At 42.2% G+C, this 24,782-nt stretch overlaps 1 pseudogene across 1 annotated transcript; it reads left to right on the plus strand.

Annotated features, from left to right (window-relative positions):
- The first annotated feature begins 3,946 nt into the window (after positions 1 to 3,946).
- LOC113626627 (thymosin beta-4 pseudogene) lies at positions 3,947 to 4,574 on the plus strand (annotated as a pseudogene). The gene has a single exon (XR_003435193.1). The product of XR_003435193.1 is annotated as a thymosin beta-4 pseudogene (transcript).
- The last annotated feature ends 20,208 nt before the right edge of the window (positions 4,575 to 24,782 follow it).

Genomic DNA, 24,782 nt, shown 5'->3' on the forward strand with positions numbered 1-24,782 from the left:
AACCCTTTGAGCAACTCCTTTACAGTGAGAGCAATAAAGGGTATTACATTAAGACATGAATACAGCACATGGAAACACAGAGGAAATTGAGGAGGAGGGAAGGGCATTCCAGGGAAAAGAAACAGCATGAGGAAAGAAACAGAAGCATGTACACAAGTCATGGAATGTTTAGTGGGCTGGCCAGCGAGAACATAGACACATGTGGAGGAAACTCAGCATGTTGATGCAAAGGAAGTTGTGAAGAATCCCACATGCCCTGCTCAAGGACTGATACTAAGAACACAAGGTCCAGCTGCCTGGGTTCAAATCCCAGCTCCCCTCCTAACTAGCATCTGAGAACCTGCACTCATTGCTTACCTTCTTTGGGCCTCAGTAAAATGTGGACAGGAGAATATCTGTAAAATGGGGACAGGAGAATACCTACCTTCTAGGAATAAGTGAGATATTCTATGTAAGTTTTGAACCTAGCATCTGATACATTAACTGCTATTATTATTACCATTATTATTGCTGGTACTATTCCCTATGTAATGAGAACAAGGGAATAAAATTATTTTCAGGAAATACCTTCTAGATGTTCATCTTTTTGTATATTATCTTATTTAATTTTGTAACAACCCAGTTGAATAGGCATTATTATTGTTATCCCCAGTAAGCCCACTGAATCTGAGCATAGTTAAGCCCTGTGCCCATGTTTGTACAGCAAGAAGAGGGTCAAATTGAGATTCAAACCCGGAAACTAAAATATTCTAATGATAAACTGGGGCCAGTTTATAGTAAAGGGAATAATGCTTAAGTTTCAGGGCTACCTCTCTCACTTTCCCAGGCTCTGTAATGCTCTGAATCTAATTTTGCATTCACACTGTTGTATTCTTTTTCTTATGGAGTATCCCCTAGATCTGTATAAGTTTAGGTTTTCCGACACCTGGATCCACCTCAATGATGATATATGAATGGCACGGTATGATCACAACTGGTTCTAAAAAATGAACAAGCGTAAAGTGATAGGAAGAAGGCCAGGAGAAAATGTGTTTTGTGGATAGAGATAAAGAGTTAAACATTAGGCACACTGCATTTGCCGAGACCGCAGACCAACCAGGTCGAGATGTCGTAAAAATAGGTCCAGAAAGCGCATAGCAAGGGATTCAGATAGGTAATAATGGGTGGATAGTGTTGACACTATAGTAGACATTATTTCCCATAAAGAATGTTCTAGAGCTTATGGCTACCATACAGCAGCCACCAGCCACCTATGGCTATTTAAGTTTAAATTAAATAAAATGTAAAATTCATTTCCTCTGGCCCACTAGCCACATGTCAGGTGTTCAATGGTGAGCAGCTATGGTACTGGACAGCGTAGATACACATTTCCACCATTGCAGAGAGTTCTAGTGGACGGTGCTGGTCCAGAAAGCTAGAAGATGTTTAAGGACAGACTCACAGGAAAACATCTGAGGGATGAAAGAAGGAAGAGGACAGTGAATAAAGATAAAGGAAAGTGACCAGCAGAATCAGGAGGAGAACCAGGACACAGAGATCCCAGCAAAGAGAATTTCAAAGGAAGAGTTTATTCAGCAGCTCAGCAGTCAGCGAAAGAGACAGCCACAGACTCCCAGCACAGAACTAATGCACGTCCAAACGGCCACCTGCAAACCCTGTGTCTTAGCCCGTCCAGCTGCTGTAACAAAACAGCACAGACAAGGCGGCTTATGAACAACAGAAATTTACTGCTCACAGATCTGGAGGCTGCAAATCCAAGATCAGGGTGCCAGCATGGTCTGGTGAGGACCCTCTCTCAGGTCACAGACTCCTCTTGTGTCCTCACGTCGTGGGAGAGGCCTGGGAGCTCTCCGGGACCTCTTTTATAAGAGCACTGATTCCATTCATGAGGGCTCCACCCTCAGGACCTAAGTACCTCCCAAAGGCCCCACCTTCTAACACCATCACACTGGGCTTGAGGGTCCCAACACGTTAATGTCTGGGGGAAACAAACTTTCAGGCCAAACCCCTCTGCATGAGTGCTCCCAAAAAGACCTTGAAAATGCACCGTTTTCCTACAGCCACAAACAGGCCCTGAACTTGGCCCTGCCCAGAAAGAAAACCTTGAGAAGGACAAAGGACAGCTGTAGCTGGAGAAGCAGATGCCCAGAGGCCTGCTTTCTCTCCCTCCCCTCTGCAGAATCCTTTAAAATCATACACAAACGAACAAGACACATGCCTGCCCGTGCCAACACACAGATCTCCAGCGGGCGGCTGCCTGCATACCTACGCAACTTCCTGTTTGCTTGTGCAATTACCTGCAGTTCACGTAAGAATGCATGTTCTGAGCGCAGCCTTTTCTGGCCCGCACATGTATGCGCATATTTTGAAGGTGCAAATGAGGCGCCGAGCATAGCTTTTTAATGTAGCCCTAAGGGGTACATTATTCTAACCAGCACTAACAGAGGCAACCCACGTTAAGGCATCGACTTTAGGCCCCACTAGAGGCAACAATGTCAAACAAGCACACAAACCTAGTCTCCCCACGTGGCTCAACGCTCTTCTTATGCCCTTCACTTCTGTCTCCTCCCATTAAAGTTCCACTGCCCCAAAGCTCCCACCTGGTACAAAGTCTCTCCAAACCCTTCCCCAGACTCCTGCCCTGATCTCCCAGGTATTTACACAGGGACCTGGGTCTGTCTTCGCTTCCTAATTATGACCTTGTCTTTCTAAACTTTGTCCACCACACAGGGTCACATGTCAACATTTTGAAATGTGTCCTGGTGCCTCTTCTGGAACGTGTTCTTCAGTCACAGAGTCTGTAGCTGTAGCAGAGTCTGGCCAGGTGTTCAACAAACCATCTTCCCTTTTGCTCCTAACACAGCTGGACCACATTTCCCAGTCTCCCTTGTGGTTCTATTCAGCCACGTGACCCAGTTCTGGCCATGAGAAAGGGGAAAGAAGTGATATATATGACTCCTCCAGGTTGAGATGAGTAGGAGATGTTCCTTCTACATATTTGCCCTCTTCCCTCATCTACTGGCTGGAAACAGAACTCTTGGTGGAAGGCTCCGTGGCCTTGAATGACACAGCAACTAGACAGGAGGAGCCTGGGTTCCTGAGTGACTGTGTGGAACAGAGCTCCTCCCCCACTCCCCTGCCCACCCTTACTGGATGGTAATAAAGGCAAGGAATAAACCTCTACTGTATTAAAATCCTGAGATTTGGGGGTTGTTTGCTATAGCAATCAGTCTATCCTGATGTGGTAAATGGATGGTGAAATTTCTCCCAATTATTTCCCTCCCATGCAATGTGATTTAGTAGTTTCTTCCATCAAGTGTTAGAGTCTGTTTTCCATCCCTTGAACATAGGATTGGCCACAGAACTTGCTCTCGCAAATGAAACACAGCAGAAGTGACCATGTGCCATGTCCAAGCCTAGCAGTCAACAGGCAATTGCCTGCTTTCACGTGGTTATAAAAAATAATTTGTAATTAATCTGTTGAAACCTACCAATGAAAGGATGCTTCTCAAATCTTTCAAGTTGCTTTTAAAAGTTTGTTCTCTTTAGAAATATCACCACTTCTCCCAACAAAGTGTATTTAGTCGAAATTTGTTTTGTAAATGATTCCTTTCAGAGTCTTTGAAAAAGAAAGCAAAAAGCCAGATCTAACCTCCATTCTTTACAAACATCTCAGATTCCCTACTAAAAAAGGCTGGGCGAAGTGAGAGTAGCATTGACATATATACACTACCAAATGTAAAATAGATAGCTAGTGGGAAGCAGCAGCATAGCACAGGGAGATCAGCTCTGTGCTTTGCCATGACCTAGAGAGGTGGGATAGGGAGGGTGGGAGGGAGGCTCAAGGGGGAGGGAATATGGGGATATATGCATGCATATGGCTGATTCACTTTGTTGTACAACAGAAACTAACACAGCTTTGTGAAGCAATTATACTCCAATAAAGATGTATTTAAGGCACTCGGCGGCGACCACTGCGCAGGTCGGACCTCGTTCGCTCGTAACTCGCTCCGCTTCCTCTGCAGCCATGTCTGACAAACCCGATATGGCTGAGATTGAGAAATTCGATAAGTCGAAACTGAAGAAAACAGAAACGAAAGAGAAAAATCCACTGCCTTCACAAGAAACGATTGAACAGGAGAAGCAAGCAGGCGAGTCGTAATGAGGCGTGCGCCGCCAGTATGCACTGTACATTCCACGAGCATTGCCTTCTTATTTTACTTCTTTTAGCTGTTTAACTTTGTAAGATGCAAAGAGGTTGGATCAAGTTTAAATGACTGTGCTGCCCTTTTTCACATCAAAGAATGGAGAACTACTGACAACGAAGGCCGCGCCTGCCTCCCATCCGCCTGTCTGGCTGGCAGGGAAGGAAAAGAACTTGCATGTTGGTGAAGGAGGCTGAGTGGGACGACAGTGAAATCTAGAGTAAAGAGCAAACTGGTCCAAGGTGTCCTGCGGGCTGTAAAATGCAGTTTAATCAGAGTGCCATTTTTTTTTTTGCTGTTGTTGTTCAAATGATTTTAATTATTGGAATGCACAATTTTTTAATATGCAAATAAAAAGTTTTAAAACCTGAAAAAAAGAGATGTATTTAAAAAAATAAAACAACAACAACAAAAGGTTGGGGGATGTTTTGGAACTGAGATTGACAGTTACCTCTGTGGGTTCAAAGATGAGGTGGGAATTTGATGGTTCTGAGACCTTCTATTTCATGTATGGAATAAAAACCTTTCATCACAGCAGCCCTTGACCAGTACTGAGTCTTTCTCTGCATTAATAACTGTTATGCTTCATAGCAGCATGTCTATCTATCCTTTGTGGAATGAACTAAGGGATAACTATAAATAACATCTTCCCGTATCTTCACACCTGAAAAAAAAAAAAAAAACTAAAGCAGGTTTTTCTTAAAAGCTCTGTGTTTGATTTAGTATTGTTTCAATATTAGCTCACAACAGTACTAAACATGAAGCCATTGTATCGATTATTTGAATTACATTCAGTTTTTCCACTTGTTTGCAAGGTCTCCTTAAGCGGTCTGTTTCTGGCTGAGAGTTTTTTCAGTGGTTCCACTGAAGGAAGTACCCACTTGTTCTGAACAGCACTTCACGTCTGCAACAGTGCTTCTCAAGTTTTAACATATCTCCTGGAGATCTTGTTAAAATGCAGATATTCTGATGCAGTAGGTCTGGGGTCAGGACTGATATTTTGCATTTCTAACAAGCTCGCCAAGTAATGTTGCTGAAGGTGGTCTATGAACCACACAAGAGTCTAGAGTAGACTTTTACTGTGCTGGATTTTCCAAGGCTTAACATTTTACTAGGATGGGACAGGATGTAATACATGAAGATCAGGCCAGAAAATAGGCAGTGATTTGCATAATACCTGTAATTCACCCTGTGATCACCAACCTCAACTCAGTCCTATGGGATGCCAAATGTGTCACCACCTAGATGGTCGTTCAATGAATGAACGCATATGTGTTCACACAGGAAGCAGTGCTGGTACATCTTTACGTTCTCAATTCACATCTAAATTCGTTTCACATTCTAAAGAGTCTGGATTCCCCCACCTCTTTCCACAATTCTGTTCCCTTTCCTTGCCTATCACTATTACCAACCTGCCACCTTGAATATAGATCCACTAAGGCTAAATAACACAGGTGGTATCTACTGACCCAAGCACTCATGGTAAGGTTGGATCTTTTTAATCCACTTGTTTGGTCTACCTGTCCACTTGATAGCAATCCCTACAGGTGTGATTCGGAATTCTATGGGTAGCACATAGAACCAATTCAGCAGGAGAGCTTTTCTAAGGAGCTTATAGCCTCTGAGGTTTGGGTTAAGCCCTTAAATGAGGATGCCTTTCAATTCCATGATCACAGTACTCAGATCAAGTGTGTTTCTTTAGCCATTAATCCACCATCTAGGAAGGCTTATTCCTTATAGCTTGACACAAAAAGTATGGTTCATGGATTAATAGAAAGGTCCGTCAATTGAGGAATAGGAAAGTAGGTTCTGGCTCCAATTCTGCCCCCTCATTAGCTGGGTGAGCTTGCACAAGGCATGGTGCTTCCTTAAGTGTCACTGCTATTAATTATAAAAATAAGTTTCTAGCTCCAACATTTCTCCCGGGTCAGACTTCCCTTGACCTGAAATGCCTCCAGACCAGAGGCTGCTCACAGCAGATGACCCACACAGCACAGCCCTGTGACCACACCCACTTCTGCACATGGATCCTTGGCTACTGCAGTTCAGGAAGGAAGGGCCCCCAGAACATTTAACGCCAGCTCCTTCATTTAGCACTAGAAGAAACTGAGGTCCTGGGAGGCAAGACAATTCCTCCAAGGTCACATGGCTTGTCAAGGGCAGAGCAGGGACAAGGACACACGTTTCCTAACTCTCAGGTCAACGGTGTGTATGACAACCCGTGAACTCAAGAAGTCACATCAGGATTAAAAGTTGCCCCTCCTGGGACCTCCCTGGCAGTCCAGGGGTTAAGACTTTGCCTTCCAGTGCAGGGGATTCGGGTTCGATCCCTGGTCGGGGAGCTAGGATCCCACATGCCTTGCGGCCAAAACACCAAAACATAAAGCAAAAGCAATATTGTAACAAATTCAATAAAGACTTTAAAAATGGTCCACATCAAAAAAAAAAACAAAAACAAAAAAAACAAAAAAAAACAGTTGCCCCTCCATGCTGGCTACCGTGGAGCTCCTAACAGGAGAGAAGTGTTCACACCCCAGCGAGGCCACCTTCCTCTGCATAAAGAGGACTTCACAAACATTTGTTCGATGAGAAAATGAGTATCTCCTTTGCATTTTCTCTTCTTTCAGAGACATATCCGTAGGTGTTTAGAGTCGCTGGGTGTGTAGCAGGGCCTCTGGTGCCCTTCCCAAGTTCCCTCAGCATCTACCTCTATACGGCAAACTGAGGTTCTCCTCCCGAGGGTTTCTTTTCTGGCCACAAGATCATGGTCAGCCCAAGTGCAGGTCATCTCAGATGTGCTGGAGAGTGAGCGTCCCTGAAGCAGCCCGCGATCATTGGTGGATGGAGAGGTGGTGGAGTGGTGGGTCAGTTCGGCAGCTTTCTCACTCCCGCAGTGGGCTGACTCGGAGGCACATTCTGCAGTGTTCCAGAGGCAAAGTGCCTCCGCAGGACTGGGCTCCAGCTGCCCACGCTGGTAACCGGCTTGATAACGCTCACTTTATCTCTTCCATCCCTTCCCTGTCTCACTTCCCTACTCCCCTGCAAGCATTTCCTGGAATCATCTCCCAAATAAACTATTTGTGATGAAATCCTCATCTTAGCGTTTGCTTCTGGGGAACCCGAACCAAGACACGGGGGTATCAGCTTGGTGGAGATAGAGCTTTCAATGGGTTCCTTAAATTCTTTTTGCTATGACAACTTAATTTTTATCTGACTCTGGCAGAGTTTGGGTTTCCCCACGAGCAGGCCCTGAGGAAAAGCCTTGGGTGCAGGCAGGTTACTTGGGAAGTGTCTCAGGAAGTACAAGTGAGAGAGGGGAGCAGGGACACAAGGAAGGTAAAGAAAGCCAATACACAGTGTGTCTGTGAGTGGGTTGCTGTGGGAAACTGGGAGTACATCCCCAGGGCCCCCCCAAAGGGCTGTATAGAACGCACCCTAGAATTATGCACTGAGGGGCAAAAAGCTGGGTGCTGATTCACTAACCCCCCTCCTGAGGGCGTTTGCCCTGTAAACAGGCAACGCACACCCTGAAGGTCACAGGACACCCTGAGACAGAGACACCAGAAGCTCTCAGTGTGTCCCCAAACCACCTGCCAGGGGCCTCCAGGAAACAAGCCGTGTCTGCCGTAGACACCGTTTGTAGGACTTTTACTACATCAAAATGCTGCTCTGCTCAGTAGATGGTCACCTTGCTATCCCTGGAGACTACTCAGAGCCTCCCAAGTTCTGAGCCTGCCTTCCTTGAGCTTCCTTCAAAGGCACCCCTGAATCCATCAGGGTCCAATTGCAAAGTTTCTCCATCAGCTGAGAAGCAGGTGAGATGAGAAATGGACCCGCAGAGGAAAAATGAGCCTGCTTCTCCCCAGTCAGGTCACGAGCTGAAGTAAAACTGCTCAGTGGCCACGTCAGGCCCAAGCTGGGCCCGTCGTCAGCACCTTCTCCCCGAGGCCGGGCTGTCAGGGTCCCGGGACCGCACAAGTCCTTTCTTTGATGGCTCCCTGTACAGTGTCACCGAGATGGCCTGGTCGGAGGGCCCGAGGTCAAGGCACTATCAGGGGTAAGGTTTCTTAAGTGCCATGTGTGAGACACCATCTGACACTGTTTATACATCGACTTAGCCCCCTTATTGACCACAGGACAGAAGTTAAAAGCATTGCTTTTGGAACTCAAATGTGTTAACTTCTGAAGTGATGTTTGAATTAGGGTTAAGAAGGGGCCGAAGTTTTGATGGGCTGATAGGAGGGAAAGAAAAGGTTAAAAAAAAAAAAAAAAAAAAAAAAAAAGGAAAGAAAGTAAATTAACTAAAACTTCTTTTATCCAGAAAGGAAATTGAATTATTTTGACTAAAACCAAGAGACTTGTTTGTAATGAATCTATTCACTTTGGGGTTGTCATGAGATGGCTACAGACATGTCTGAATTCTGCCGCTGCCCAAATGAGGCAGCTGATCTATTAAACTCAACTGCTGGTTCTTGAAGGAGCTCACACAAAAAAGTAACTTCCCTCTTCAATAGATAAAGGCCAGAAAGGGGAGCACCCACTGGAGTCAGACCCAAAGCCATCACTTGACAGTCAAAGACAGCAGCAGCCTAAGTCTAAAAGTTGCCCAGTTAAGGATGGAATATTGGCACAGGAAGAAGACACAAACACTCCACAGCTCAGGTTGTTGAAATTTGGCACTCCTTCCCTGAAATGCCTTTGGATTCCTAACACAACAACTAGCAAATACATTTCCCACACTTTCATGAACAATGTGATAAAATGCCTGATCTGTGTTACATAGTAGAGTTGACAATTTTTAGCTAATGTATTCTTATCTACTTATGTGGCATAATGGGAAGCAGTGGCAATTAAGATAATTAGATATGAATAGGAAGCAGCTCTTCTGGTTAGAATCAAAGATTGAGCTTGCTGGATATTCAGCACATGGACATCAATGTGTGTGGCATGTTATGAGCTGGCGTGGTCACACTTCTGCAATGTGGTAACAATTATTGCATTAGTGACGACCATGAGGCATGACAAGGTGCTGGGGTCCCTTTTGTACTGTACAGAAAAGAGCAAATGATGTTCAATGGGGTTTGGAAAGTTTATTAAACTCTATTGTGTTCTAATTCTTTTTAAATTAACAAAGTGAATTAAATCTGGGTTAACTGTCTACTAAACTATATAGCTGATGAACCAAAGGCTCGCCAGAGAAGAGTTTACTGTGGAAATGACCAGCCCAGTCATAAATAGACCAGAATCCTAAGAAAATAAATGAAATGATGTCTGTAAGTAAAATAGCCAGAAGGAAAAATTCTGTGTTAATATGAACTAGGAGGTATTTATAGGCAACTTTAAGAATGTTTTAAAACGATTTTGGACTACATTCATAATATTAAGAAACAATAAAGATCTAAGTCATTTAATAGTCTCTGTATTAAATGTAATGTGGGTACAGATATTTCACAGAATCTAGATGTTTGCTAAAGATGGTTTTGTACAGTCTTTGTGTCTCTTATAAAATCATGTCTTATAAAACTTTTAGCTCGTTTTGAGCTTTGGAAATAAAAATTGAGATTTTCATGTAATTGTTCAGTAAATACTCAAAGGATATCAACACTGCTGTCCTACCAAGATACACATCTGAAGACATCCAAATGGCCTGACCTTACCCAGATGGCAGGGACACTTTCAAAATGATCAGGTAAGGGGAATGTCCAGATGGTCTAAGCATGTTTAAGTTCACGTGTATAAGCGGCAGGATGAGGGATGAGGTGGCATGTATATACATCATAATACAAGGGGCTAGAATTGATCATCCTTTAGGTTCTAGAACAATACTTGTGCTTCAAAAATTTAGAATGTAGACTTTAGAGCTGTCAGGACTGCATTCTCTGAGAGTCACTGAAGAAGCCATTCATGAGTTACTCAAGAATTATTAATGGAGGGCTTCCCTGGTGGCGCAGTGGTTGAGAGTCCACCTGCCGATGCAGGGGACGCGGGTTCGTGCCGCGGTCCGGGAAGATCCCACATGCTGCGGAGCAGCTGGGCCCGTGAGCCATGGCCGCTGAGCCTGCACATCCGGAGCCTGTGATCCGCAACGGGAGAGGCCACAGCAGTGAGGGGCCCACGTACCACAAAAAAAAAAAAAAATAGTGAAATCATGACTTGTATAGAAAATGGTGAAGTTTGGACTGGTTTACTCTGAAACATTCCCCCAAAATTGATGTGGTTTCCAATGACACCAAGGAGTAAAGACAACAGAAAATAACATGGTTTCTGGTCATATTGGACAACAATTTTTCTTCCAAATTCATCTTCACAAGGCTCCTTTCTCCTGTTCTGATAATTAAGGTTGGCATGAATACGTTACTCAGCTTCAACTTCTCAGTAGAATCAATAGTAACACTAGTGAACAATTATGGAAAACTTAATAGTGCTGTACGTCAATTAACTCAACTTTCACAACTGTCCTATTGTCATCAGCCCATTTAATAGGTGAGAAAACTCTGAGGCGAAGGACATTGCCCAAGGCCATCTAGCTTCCAGGGGTGGCAGGACAGAGATGTAACTGAGGCTCTATCCAAGAACAGATACTGCATTCCCATGTCAAGTCTCCTCCTCTCGGATTACACTTACTGCTACACTAACAGAACCCCCCCAGACCCTTGAGTTACGGCTTTATTGTCTCTGAGGATAGAAGAAAGACTGAATTGAAGGAAAACAGCTCAAACCAGCATGAAGAGAAGGAAAGCTGGTTTGGGCTGAGCTACCACCTATAAATTGCCGTGATTCCAAAGGCTGCATAACTAGTTCTTCTGTCTTAGGTGCATTCAGGAAACCTGGTGAATCAGCAATAGCACCCAGCCTGGGTTACCAGGGCATCTGAAGCTAGATGTTATTAACAGTAAAAGCAACAGCTCCCAGTTCAACTCCTCCAGTGACATCTGAAATAGTTGTACTAACTCAAGCTTTGTGCTCAGGCCATGTAACTCTTTCAGCCGTGCGGTGTTTCAAAAACCTGTAAAGAGAGAGGCAGTTCTGGAGCCAAGTTCACTTGATCACCTCTCAGCATTCAGTTCCTGTATCTCTAATCAAGCTAAGATGCTTTACAGATGTAGATATACATTATATATATTATGCCAAGTTGCCAACTTGCCTCTGTGGAAACCACAATCTGTTTAGACTCATACAAGAAAACTGGTATTTGTCAAATTAAAAATGTAAAACAAAAATTTTTAATTACCGTCTCGCAGGCATCAAATGATATAACTATGGAATTTTTCCGTCTTGACCTGCCTTGGGGTTAGCTAGTGAGGGTATTAATTCACTTTTCCTTCGCTTGACTTATCACTTCCAGTTAGTAATTCTGATTGCCTGTCTTCTCCACAAGAGATAAAAGAACGTGGTCAGAAGGAGCATAGATTTGGTCGAGGGTTTTTTTCGGATCTGCTTATGCTTGTGGTTACTCCTTAAAAACAAAAACTAGGGCTCTGAATGTAAACAGGAAATCATGGTAATGAACAGACAAGGCAAAAGAGAATGGAAAAAGACGAGGCCATCCTTACAATGTTTTACTTTTAAGGAAGAACAGAGATTGTCCACATTGCCAGAAGGGAGGGCGGGGGGCGGGGGGGGGGGAGAAATAAGTGAAGGGGATTAAGAGGTACAAACCTCCAGTTAGATAATAAACATTCATGGGGTATAATATACAGCTTAAGGAATATGGTCAATAATATTGTACTAACTTTATATGGAGACAGATGGTTACTAGATTGATCATGGTGGTCATTTTGTAGTGTATGCAAATATCAAATCATTACGTAGTACACCTGAAGCTAATAATACTGTATGTCAACTATATTTCAATTTAAAAAAGAGAGAAAGGAGGAAAAAAGAGAGAGAGAGAATAAAGAGAGAGGGGAAAAAAAGGAATGTCCACAGAGTGACTGCCCCATGAGTGGGGCATTGGTGGCAATGGCTGGAATGTTTTTAAGGGAGGAAAGTATTCAAAATACACATCTATGCTCAGCAGTCTGCTGATCCTCTAGTGGTGAGTGGCAAAAATTGGCAAAGAATCCGAGTCAGTAAATATTTTTTGTTGGCAGTTCTATAGGATTTCTCTCCTTATGTGCATGAGTTCCAGCTGCATAGTTTGATATAAACAAAAAGCTACAAGCACTTTAACTTAACAAGAAAAAAAGGTGAGCCCCCGGACTCCAAGTTCTCCCATTCAAACGTCACTTTCCCCATCTCTCTACAAACACAAACAGCTTCACATTAAGGAAAGTGAAGCTTCCCAGTTCTTTGCTGGTGCATGGCCCCATACACCCATTATTATTCAACTCTCAGTTTACGAATAAGCCACAGGACATTTTAGCTGCGGAAGGCAAGCCATTTTATCGATGGGGACGTTGAATTGCTGCTCCTTGTCTACTTCCAAGAATAGGACGTCTCCGTAAACAAGACTGGCTAGGATCACATGCAAATTTCCAATCAATGCCCACCTTTGAAAATTCACAGTGTCTCTTGTCAACAGTCCAACTTACAGGGTATCAGATTCCCATTTACCTTTTTAACATCTAATAATTAGCCAGAAAGACAATCCGTCAGGACTCTTACCATTGTGTAGGGGAGGAAGAACCAAGTGCAGGGAGCTCTTAACCTAGCTTTTGAAGGCCATTGAGAATACTCTTGTTACACCTTCCAAAACATCTCTGGGGTGATGATGGTTCTACTGAAAACAAACAAACTAACAAAAAAAAAAACACTTTGTTCTTTCTATTCTGCTTTTGAACTGTAATAGAAGATAAGTTTTCCTGGTGTCATGACTATTGCCAAAGAAAAATGATCATCGTTGTGTAATATAATAACACCTTGTATCTATACAACATCTCTGCTTCCAAAGCTCAAAGCACTTTCATGAAGCACTAGCTCTTTCTATCACTTCCATCCTCACTGAGGTAGGTTGAGGCATGTATGTAATCCTCCTGTGCAGGACAGGAAAACAGAGACACTCAGAGGTTGCACAGTTCAGTTAATGATGAAGGGAGAACTTTCTGCCTTCATTTACTGGGCTGCTTTCTCTTCTCCTACTGAGATTCCAAAACACATAAATAAATTCATCCGACCCTTCTCTGAAATGAAGAATAATAACGTTTACTTAAGGCAGAAAAAATATTTCACTTTCTTACGATTTCATAACAATGCATACTGTCTAAGGGCCTAAAAAAAAAAAAAAAGTCCAGACCCCTTATTTCTAGATGAGTAACAATTATGGCTTGGAAGATCACCACGTAGACACGTGCGGAACAGAGCTAAGACATAGCAGAAGAGGTACAGATACGAATTTCAAGAGTGTTACCTCCAGCTTCACTGAACAAGGCCACTAAAGCAATAATACCAATTAGAATTAGGGTACCACACCAGACACTCCATGTACGATTTCCCTTTTAATCCTACATCAACCTGTAAGGAAGGTAATAACATCCCTACTTTAGAGGTGAGGAAAGTGAGACTTGGGAGGTCAAATTATTTATATAAGGACTCCAGCCAGAAAGTGACAACTCTAGGTGGCCCCTCAAAGGAGGTGATCTATGCCCAGAAGTCCTCAAAAAATAACCTGAGTAACGCAGAATGATGGGTCACAGATAAGCATTCTTTGGTCCATATATTAAGTTTAATCATAAGAAATTGCTGATATTCACCTCCTTTCAACCTACAAAAAGGAATAATTCAAATGATTCAAACTATTACTTTGGGGATCTTTGAGCTATACTTGGGGAAAAAATATCTCCAAAGTATTAATACTAAGGATAAAGTCAGACACTGCCTTTGAAGGCACAGTCGGGGGCTTGAGATGAAAGTCAGGCTGGATGGAAGTTGTAATTCAAAAAATTCCCCGGTTCATAAGAAGCTTAGTGAGAGAGGGTGTGTTCCCACCGCTGCAGCAGAAACTTCCTTTCCCAAAAAGCCCTTCTAGGATTTTGCCCTTCCCATTCATCTCTTCCGATCAAATTCATCCTTTAGGTAAACACAGGAGGGATTAGAGACCTTTAATTGGCTTTGAGGAAAAAAATGGTAATCTGAGATGTCTGGGCAGGAACTATCTTGTGTCTTGTGGGAGAGAAGTGGGGAGAGAAAGAGAAAAGGAAATGTCTGCAGCTTTACAGGCTGTTCCCAGCCATAGCAGAGAGAATTCAAGAATAGGCAAGATTGTTAAGCCATTCACCCCAAACTGGCTGTGAGCTACAGGCATGCCATCTTGGATTTCTTCTTCCGCTCAACTCTTCCTGTGTCTATTAGGAAAGTTCAGTGGCATTCCAGAGTCTAGCTCAGTGGTTTTCACACTTTAGCGTGATCTCAGTATCACTTGGGGCCTTGAGTCAGTCCTAACAAATTCCCAGGTGATACCGATCCTGCTGGTTCAAGGAACACACTTTAAAAACCACTAGCCGAACTCCCAGCTCTGCAAATGCATTGTATCTTCCTGCCACGTAATTTCCTGGGCCATGTCTGCACAGACAGAAGCCACAAATGGTCCGGAGAGAAGAATCCATAGACATGATGCTGTCCGAGGGTTTGTAACAATAGGTACTATAATACTGGCTTTGGTACAAAACAAGTTGTAACACACCTGGTGCTGTGGGGTTCTTATTAATGGTAATAGCAGACAGTTATTAACTAGCTCATATGTGCCAGGCCATATGTCAAGTCTCTACCCATATTATCTTTGAGACACGTATACTGTCATTACTACTGTTTTATAAACTTAGACTCTGAGCCTCAGTGGATTAATTCCGTGGTCACTCAACCAGAGAATGGAGGAGCTGGGTCCAGAACCCACGACTCTGACTTAACTGCTGTACGTGGTAGTTCCTGAACTGCAGAAACATTAAATCAGGTAAAGAGACATCCACCTCCAGTGCTTTTTGATAAAGGAATAAATATGGGTGAATGGGTGGCCATAGCTTTCTTCATTCTACTTTCCTATATCTTCTCTGGGGGATGCGAATATTCTCCTCCAGCCCCATTTTCTCCTCGACCTTACCTGTTAACACACATATGTTAAAGTGCAGGAGATTGGAGAAGGGAGTGCCCTGCTACCAGACATGGTGTCTTAGATTTATCTTTCCCTGTTGAAACAAACACCTAATTCCTCATGGGAACATCATCTGGTATTGGGGGACTCTGGCCCCAGAAATGTAATTATGGTTTGGGGCTCCATAGGGAGTAGATTGCAAGGGATTGGACACCTTGATTTTATGACACCCAGTTCTTGCATTGTCTATCTCATCTCTTTGATGTTAAGGGACAAGAGGTGGAGATTGGAGCTGCAGATATACCAGGCTCTTATCTGATGGAGACTGGTTTCATTGTTACTGCTCTGGCTTTGATATGCTACTTATCTAGTCTCATAACTTGCTCCTTCACCCTGAAGTTCCTATGTTATAGCTTAATCCAAGACCTGGCTTTAAAGAGGCCACTTGCCTGGGATTACAAGCTCCTAAGGTAGGAGTTGATAGAACCTCCCCTCTCCATGGGAAAATGCCAAGCTCTTCCTAGGAGTTGGACATCTGGCATACAAAGTTCAGGTGCAACCTCATGGAACATATCATAGGCTAGGGATCTTCAGGGGTGCTGGCCACACAATGGCCATGGCGTCACAGAAGAGTGATGTTCTTGTCTAGTTCTGTCCTGACTCACATCTTTGTTTTACTGGACTAAAAGTCCACAGAGGTGTGGCCACATATCTGCTTCCCATCCTACTGTCTATCCTACTTTCCCTAGTGAATAATCAGGTGATGCATTAGGCCTAAACCAATCGCCCTTCATTCTGAGCATTTTCAAACCTGCTCAAATTCAAATATCGCCACATTAAAATTTCACATACCCTTTGACCTAGCAATAGCATCTCTAGATAGTTACTCTATAAATATACTTGCACATGTGCAAAGTGAGATAGAACAGAATTGCCTATAACAGGAAAAATATTGGAAACCGTCTAACCCAACTGACCCATCATTATGGAATCAGCTAAATAAATTACAGGTAATCCATACAATGGAATAATATGCAATCATTGAGAGAAACGAAGCAATCTACCTTACCAATGTGGAACACATCACCAAAGTGTACTATTGAAGAAAAAGGGAAACTGAAAAGAGATTGCAATTCAGGGGGGTGAAGGGATTTGCCCAAGGTTCTATAATTTCGCTAGATGCAGAATCTTTGACTCTTTCCCTCCTAAAACTTCTACTAGTCTCTCTCTACTGGATCTTTGGCTCCAGCATATAAATAAAGTCATATTTCCATTACTTCTCCCTCACTTAGAACCTATGCCCTCTTTTAAGCTACTGTCTTCTATGTCTTCTCTCCAACAAGCTTCTGGATGGTTTCACCTACACTCACTCTCCCCTCTTCCTCTACCATCCTCCTTAATCCTGTTGTTTAGCTTCCTCCCCCACCAATCCACGGAAAGTCATCTTCCTAAGGGTACCTGTGACCTGTGATTGGCAAACCTTACAATAAAGCCATTTTTGTCTTTACCATAAGACATCTCTGCCTGCATGATGCCCTTAACACTTGCTCCTTGGCCACCTTCCGTGAAAGCCCTCTCTCCTGGTTTTCCTCCACTTCTCTTACTGCTTCCTTTCAGCCTCACCTTGGCAGATGACTCTTCCTAATCCCACTCTTGTAGTGCTTGTTCTCTGTATCCTTCTTGTCTCACCATACATATTTTCCTGGGTTCATATGTCCTATTAATTTTTAAATTTTTATTTATTTATTTATTTTTTTGCGGTACGCCGGCCTCTCACTGTTGAGGCCTCTCCCGTTGTGGAGCACGGGCTCTGGACGCGCAGGCTCAGTGGCCGTGGCTCATGGGCCCAGCAGCTCCGTGGCATGTGGTATCTTCCTGGACCGGGGCATGAACCCGTCTCCGCTACATCGGCAGGTGGACTCTCAACCACTGTGCCACCAGGGAAGCCCTGTCCTATTAATTTTATTACCACCTCTGTACCAATAGCTTCCAAATGTCTTATCTTCAACTTTAGTTCTTTCAGTGATCTGGAACTCAACCTCCAACTTCTTATATCATCACTTGGATGTCCCTCAGGCATGTCAAACTCTGCATGTACAAAAATCTGAATGTAACATCTTTTTTTCTCCCCCAAACCAACTAGTAGTTTCCCTACTTTAGTGAACAGTAACAACACCCTCCTGGTCACCAAAGACTGAAATCTTAGTGTCATCTTTCACTGATGCTTCTTCATAAACTTCATATACCATCAATCACCAAGTCTTAATGTCTCCATCTCTGAAACATCCTTCTAATCTACACCGTTTTCTCTATCCTCAGGGCCATTATCTTAGTTTAGGTCATTATTACTGCTTGATATTTTATTACAACAGTTCCCTAGCTGCTGTGCCCACCTCTAATCTCTGGCCCCTCCAACCCCTGCCATTCAATAACCCTGCCTTTTTTTGAAGTCCCTTTGATGACTCTGAGTAACCTTGAGAAGACATTTCAAGCTCCATATGCGATCTACAAGTTTTCCATAATTTTCCCTTTCCTATTCTTTCAGCTTCATTTCCTGCTTCTCCCCTACCTCCACCCATACTGAATAACTTACAGTCCCCCAAAGTCCCAGCCAGCAGCCCACCATTATGTGCTAAACATGTTATAGCTTCTGCTTGTGATGCACACCCTCCCTGTCCCATCCATTTGCCTGGCTTCTATCCATTCTGTAAACTCAGCTCAATCATAACTTCCTCTGGGCATTTTTGCCATAGTTTTGCTCACACCAATTTTGGCTGAGTTAGCTATTGTCCATCTGTACCTCCATGATCCTCTGTGCTTCCTTCTATTTTTAATGCCTCATACTACACTTCAAAGAGGAACTTATCTCTTTTTTAGTTTATCTTTTCTTCTCCTACAGTTATAGTTCCTTGCAAATAAGGACTATTTTTCACTTCTCTTTCGATCCCTAGGGGCTACGTATTGTCTATCACACAGTTAGTACCCAGTTCCTGACGAGTGATTAACGATTAGGATGTCATCCTTCTGATTTCTAGAACAGTATTCTTTACATTACCCCTAAAATAATAATTGACTGATTGATTAAAAGGGAGGTATATCCACAGTCAACAGTGACCTGTAAAACATGAGATTGTTCTTCACACGATACAGAATCATAACTATACAAATCTCCCATGACTCCAAAGACCTGAGAACTGGAATTATGTTTCAAGAACTAATTTAACTCTTATTTGTGTCCTGAGAATTGTTATTCATTCAAGTGTTTATATATGTTGGCTTCTAATTATTGGTTAAAGCTGGAGACACTCCTTATACCCAGATGATCTTGCTGAAGTTCATTTCAGGGATGACATTGGAAACAGTTTTCAGATTTGACTGCAATTTGTAAGAATCACTGCACTGCTAAGACTCTGACTCTGTGATTCTCATCCAGAGAATTCCTCAGCTGACTGGCAGGTTTGTTGAGAAATGCCCCAATCCTAGAGAACACCCTCAATTGTCTGTCAAGTCACAGATGAAGCACTTGGAGTAGATCTCTGATTCCACACCATCCCATTTTCTTCCAACCTCCTTCATTTGATAATGAAATGTCAGGGTCAGTGAGCTTGATAAATCATGGATAGATTCACTGGAAGTTTACATCATTTTCATTTTCAGATTTCATGCCACGGGACCAACTTGTAGGGGAAACTCATTTAGAGTAAAGCTATGTGTAAAGCCTAAGTAATGAAACCTATCCAAGTAGAGTCCAAGATGGGATCATATGAGAGCAAATTTAACCATAAAACAAATAGAAACCCACCCATAAAGAGTCCTCTATAAGCTCCAGAAATTAATTTGTACGTAGATTTGTTTAGAACTCAAAGTTTATCTTCCCAAAGAAGTTGTTACACAACCTGAATCCCTTCCCCAGCCTTTTAATAGGTATTTAATGCTCCTCCTATTTGACTCTGATAGAATCAAAGAATCTATCTGCTGCACCCAACACTATGTATGTGGGCAACAATATGGTAAGTCCAACTGCCAACAAGCAAATTTTCTGACTTTCCCACAAAGCTTGCAGGGGGAGAAACCACAGTGCTTGAGGAGGATGGTGAGGAAACCCCCAAGACAGGGCAAAGGGGAGTTTTTTTGCATGAGCTCCAGACTGCTGGGCTGGGGAAGCTGTTTCCTGCAGCCAGTCCCATCTCAACTCGGCATTCGTACTTCAGGAGGCGGCTCATGAAGCAAAAAGGAAATTCCACAGCATCAGACAGACCCAAATTGAGGGACATTCCACAAAATAATTGGCCTGTTTTCATCAAAAATATCACGAAAGACAAAGAAAGACTGAGAAGCTCTTCCAGATTAAAAAAGACTAAAGTCATGTTAACTGAAGGCAACAACAGATCCTGGATTTTCTGTTACTATAAAGAACATTATTGGGACAATTGGGGACCTGAATGAAGTCTAGATAATCGTGCTATGTCAGTGTTAATTCCTGATTTTGATAATGGCACGATGATTATATAAGAGAGTGTCCTTGTTTTCATGAAATATGGAAATATGCACTTAAATATTTAAGGGTAAAAAGTCATTATTTTTATGAGTTATCCTCAAACAGTTCTGGAGGAGTATATATGTATATATGAAAGAAAGACAGAAAAAAAAAAGAAAGAAGGAAAGAAAGGAAGATAAAGAAAGATGGGAGGGAGTGAAGAAAGAAAGGAAAAGAGAGAGAGGGGGATAAAAAGCGTGGGAGGGAGAACTGGTCAAACACTGAATGTAAAGAGTATGCAGTATAATTCTGCAAATTTTCTGGGAGTTTGAAATTACGTTAAAATAAAAAATTTTTTGAGATGCCACCATGTTACTATAATTCTCAGTCATGCAGGCTTGGGAGCCTCAAACGCTTTTTAAGTTTTTTTTTCACTTGAGTAGCAATAGAGCTATGCTACAAGTCCTCCAAGGACAAGGCCACCCCTTAGAAAGTGTCTTTGCCTCTGGTTCCTCTATGCTGAGGTGGCTCCTGGTGGGAGCGGAGAGCCAGCCTAGCAGCCTGGAGCTGTCTCCAAAGCACCCACAGTTGTGAGTCTTCTGAACAGAGTTTCCCACTCTGAAGGCATGAGCAACATTCAACGACTTCACCCAAAACTTTGGTTGAGCTTGTTTGATCTGGCATCCTGTCGTTTTATTCTGCTATGCTTGGATAACTGTGTGGATCTATTTACAGCTTTCCTTGTTGCCCAAGAATGTGGCTTTGAGACAGTGTCATAGACCCAATGTGGATCTAATGATTTTTTTATGATACCTAGATTCACTCCTGGGCCTCTCCCTCATCCTCTCCTGCAGGGTCATCTGTGCCACAGGACCCAGGCTAGTCTCTTCATCCCAAGTGGTTCACCCAGACCGCCCCACCCTGGGCCTTTCCTTCCAGCAGCTATCATGGTGAAATGCTTGACACTGCTCTGCTCAGGCTTGTCCACGTGCCAAAATCAACATGCAGTACGTACTTTGGGGTTTTATAGAGCTGACCCCAAAATATCTATTTACCCAAATGTTGACATTCTCATGAGTAATGGGCAAAGCTCCGAGGACACACTGTTGGTGGCAGAGCAGAATTCGGAATCCCACTCAGAATTTTGGAATTGGACAGGGATGTAGAGACTGTCCATTCCAACCATCACATTTTAGGATAAGGAAAACGGGGCTGCAAGCAGTGAATAACTTGCCCATCAAAACCGGCATTGGAACCCAGGTCTTCCATCCCCTGGATCAGTTCCTCTTGAGTCTACTAAAGAAGTGAATGCCCTTGGGCGAAACAGCTCCGGGAGCCTGTATTATTAGGTGGGTAATGGTGAAGGCAGCCTCCCAAATACATACTTTGGGATTAGAGACAACATTTCCAAATCCTTTTTGTGAGTCCTACATGAAGAAACCTCAAACCCAGGATTCCAGCCAAAAACAATGATTCTCAAGTCCCTCTGAAATCCTGGATGGATGTTTAACCCAGCAACGTACTAGCCGACTCCAGTGGCAGACGCGGGTCTCAACAGAGCTCTGGGGCTGATGCTTCAAAGGGGGTGGATGTGTGTGTGAGTCTGAATCACACACAGTAGGTCATGTGCTGTTATCAACAGGGTGAGTGAGGGCAAGAGAATATGAGGGAAACGTCTGAAAAGGAATGCGGAATGATGTGCCCCTGTTAACTTGATTCAAACGTTTCTCACAGCTTACAGAAAAGCTTACTGAGAAACTTTACAGGGAAACTTCCAGAAAAATATACTGGAAAAGGGATATTTCACTCTTTCTCAGGTCCTAGTACCAAACAGGACAAACGAAACTATTAACACATTCATTTATTCACTCACTCTCTCATTCATTCACTCATTTATTTATTCACTCACATGACAAATAATTGTTGATTTCCACTTTGTAATATATATCGTGATGGATTACAGTGAGGTCCCTTAGGCTCACAGTTCTAATCTCCTTAATATATAAAGAGCTGATACAAACAATAAGAAAAAAATGAAACCTAATCAAAGGTTGAACAAAAGATATTCATAGGGAGTTCACAGAAAAAGAAATGGAAAGATTCGCTAAACATATGAAAGGGTACTCACCATCACTAGGCAACAGGGGAATCAAATTTAAAAAGTGAGATAGCATTTTTAGCCGTCAGGTTAGTTAAAATTTAACATACTGATAATATCCAGTGTCTTAAGTCTGGATAAAGAGACTGTGGATGCTATTGGTGCTGGAAATATAAATTGAGATAAAATTTTAAGAGAGCAATATGGCAGTAGCTATCAAAAATTTTTAATGAACACTCTACCTCTATGTTTCAACTTGCAAAAATCCATCATGATTCCTTCTCTTCCTACACAGCATTCCTTCCCCCTTCTAGTAACAGGAGCAAGAATAATTTGGGAATCTCTCCACTACCTCATCTTCAGTCCATGCCACAAGGGGGCCTGTGCCTAGGTATGGCCAATAAAAGCATTATATCCCTCCAGCCTCAAGAATTGGTTAGGGGATGGGCATGTGAGTCAATGTGACACAATCTGGGGACGTTGCCTAGAGTTACTGAAGGAAAATCATCCTCTGTTCTCCAACAGACGTGGAGTTTTGAGAATCAAAGCATGGAGTTACTGGCAGCCACTTTGCCCCTGAAAAGGAAGGCCTTGGGAATGAAACAGCACAGAGGACAACAGAAGTGTATGTGTGTGTTGGGGGTAGCGTGGGCACAGGGCCCTGTGATACCTCTTGAGCCCCTAGCAGCTGATTCTAAAGCTACATCCACTCCCTCAGCCAATACATTTGCTTTTTGCTTAAACTAGTTTAGGTTGGGTTTTCTCTTGCTTACAACTAAAAAATCCAGGCAGAAACACTCAGCAGCAGGATGACTAACAAGTGTACAAAGACATAAACGATTATTGCAGCATTTTTTATCACAGTGGAAAAAGTGTCAGCACCTTCAGTGTTCATCAACAAGAGAAATGTTTACATAATTATAGTACCTCCAAACTATATTCTGGAATATAAGGGTATCATATTACTGGGGAAAAAAAGCAAGTCACAGTACAATACGTATGTGATTTCAGTCATGTGAAAGGGCCCTTATAGGTGTGTGTTCACATGTATTTATCATTGTATACATACTTTTGTAAATGCATTTACATTTGCATATATACAAACATATATATGCATGCGTGTGTGTAGTTATATTTTTAAATGTGAATGTATAGATATACAGAAAAAGGTTGGAAGTATACATACCAAACAGTGGTTACTTCTGGGAAGGGGATTAGACCAGAATAGGAGAGTGAAAAGAGGGGAACAAATAATGAAGGAGGCTTTAATATTTTATTCTGTTTTTCCTTTATTATTTAAAATGTTTATTAAAGAAGTAAAAGGGATAGATGCAAAATTCCTCAACAAAATACTAGCAAACAGAATCCAACAGCACATTAAAAGGATCATACACTGTGATCCAGTGGGGTTTAACCCAGGAGTTCAAGGATTCTTCAATATATGCAAATCAAACAATGTGATACACCATATTAACAAATTGAAGGATAAAAACCATATGATAATCTCAATAGATGCAGAAAAAGCTTCTGACAAAATTCAACACCCATTTATGATAAAAACCCTCCAGAAAGTAGGCATAGAGGGAACTTACCACAACTTAATAAAGGCCATATATGACAAACCCACAGACAACATAGTTCTCAATGGTGAAAAACTGAAACCATTTCCTCTAAGATCAGGAAAAGACAAGGTTGCCCACTCTCACCACTATTACTCAACACAGTTTTGGAAGTTTTAGCCACAGCAATCAGAGAAGAAAAAGATATAAAAGGAATCCAAATCGGAAAAGGAAAAGTAAAACTATCCCTGTTTGCAGATGACAAGATACTATACATAGAGAATCCTAAAGATGCTACCAGAAAACTACTAGAGCTAATCAATGAATTTGGTAAAGTAGCAGGATACAAAATTAATGCACAGATTCTCTTGCATTCCTATACACTAATGATGAAAAATCTTTAAGAGAAATTAAGGCAACACTCCCATTTACCATTGCAACAAAAGGAATACAATACCTAGGAATAAACCTACCTAAGGAGACAAAAGACCTGTATGCAGAAAACTACAAGACACTGATGAAGGAAATTAAAGATGATACAAACAGATGAGAGATATTCTATGTTCTTGGATTGGAAGAATCAACATTGTGAAAGTGACTATACTACCCAAAGCAATCTACAGATTCAGTGCAATCCCTATCAAACTATCAATGGCATTTTTCACAGAACTAGAAGAAAAACTTTCACAATTTGTATGGAAACACAAAAGACCCCGAATAGCCAAGGCAATCTTGAAAAAGAAAAACGGAGCTGGAGGAATCAGGCTCCCTGACTTCAGACTATACTACAAAGGTACAGTAATCAAGAGAGCATGGTACTGGCACAAAAACAGAAATATAGATCAATGGTACAGGATAGAAAGCCCAGAGATAAAATCATGCACATATGGTCACCTTATCTTTGAGAAAGGAGGCAAGAATATACAATGGAGAAAAGATAGCCTCTTCAATAAGTGGTGCTGGGAAAACTGGAGAGCTACATGTAAAGAATGAAGTTAGAACATTCCCTAACACCATACACAAAAATAAACTCAAAATGGATTAAAGACCTAAATGTAAGGCCAGACACTATCAAACTCTTAGAGGCAAACATAGGCAGAACACTCTATGACATAAATCACAGCAAGATCCTTTTTGACTCACCTCCTAGAGAAATGGAAATAAAAACAAAAATAAACAAATGGGACCTAATGAAACTTAAAAGCTTTTGCACAGCAAAGGAAACCATAAACAAGACGAAAAGACAATCCTCAGAATGGGAGAAAATATTTGCAAATGAAGCAACGGACAAAGGATTAATTTCCAAAATATATAAGCAGCTCATGCAACTCAATATCAGAAAAACAAACAACCCAATTCAAAAATGGGCAGAAGACCTAAATAGACATTTCTCCAAAGAAGATATACAGATTGCCAA

The sequence above is a fragment of the Aethalodelphis obliquidens genome, unplaced genomic scaffold (assembly GCF_003676395.1).
Source record: "Aethalodelphis obliquidens isolate GAN/ISIS:26980383/991018 unplaced genomic scaffold, ASM367639v1 scaffold18, whole genome shotgun sequence".
NCBI classification, from domain to species: Eukaryota; Metazoa; Chordata; class Mammalia; order Artiodactyla; family Delphinidae; genus Aethalodelphis; species Aethalodelphis obliquidens.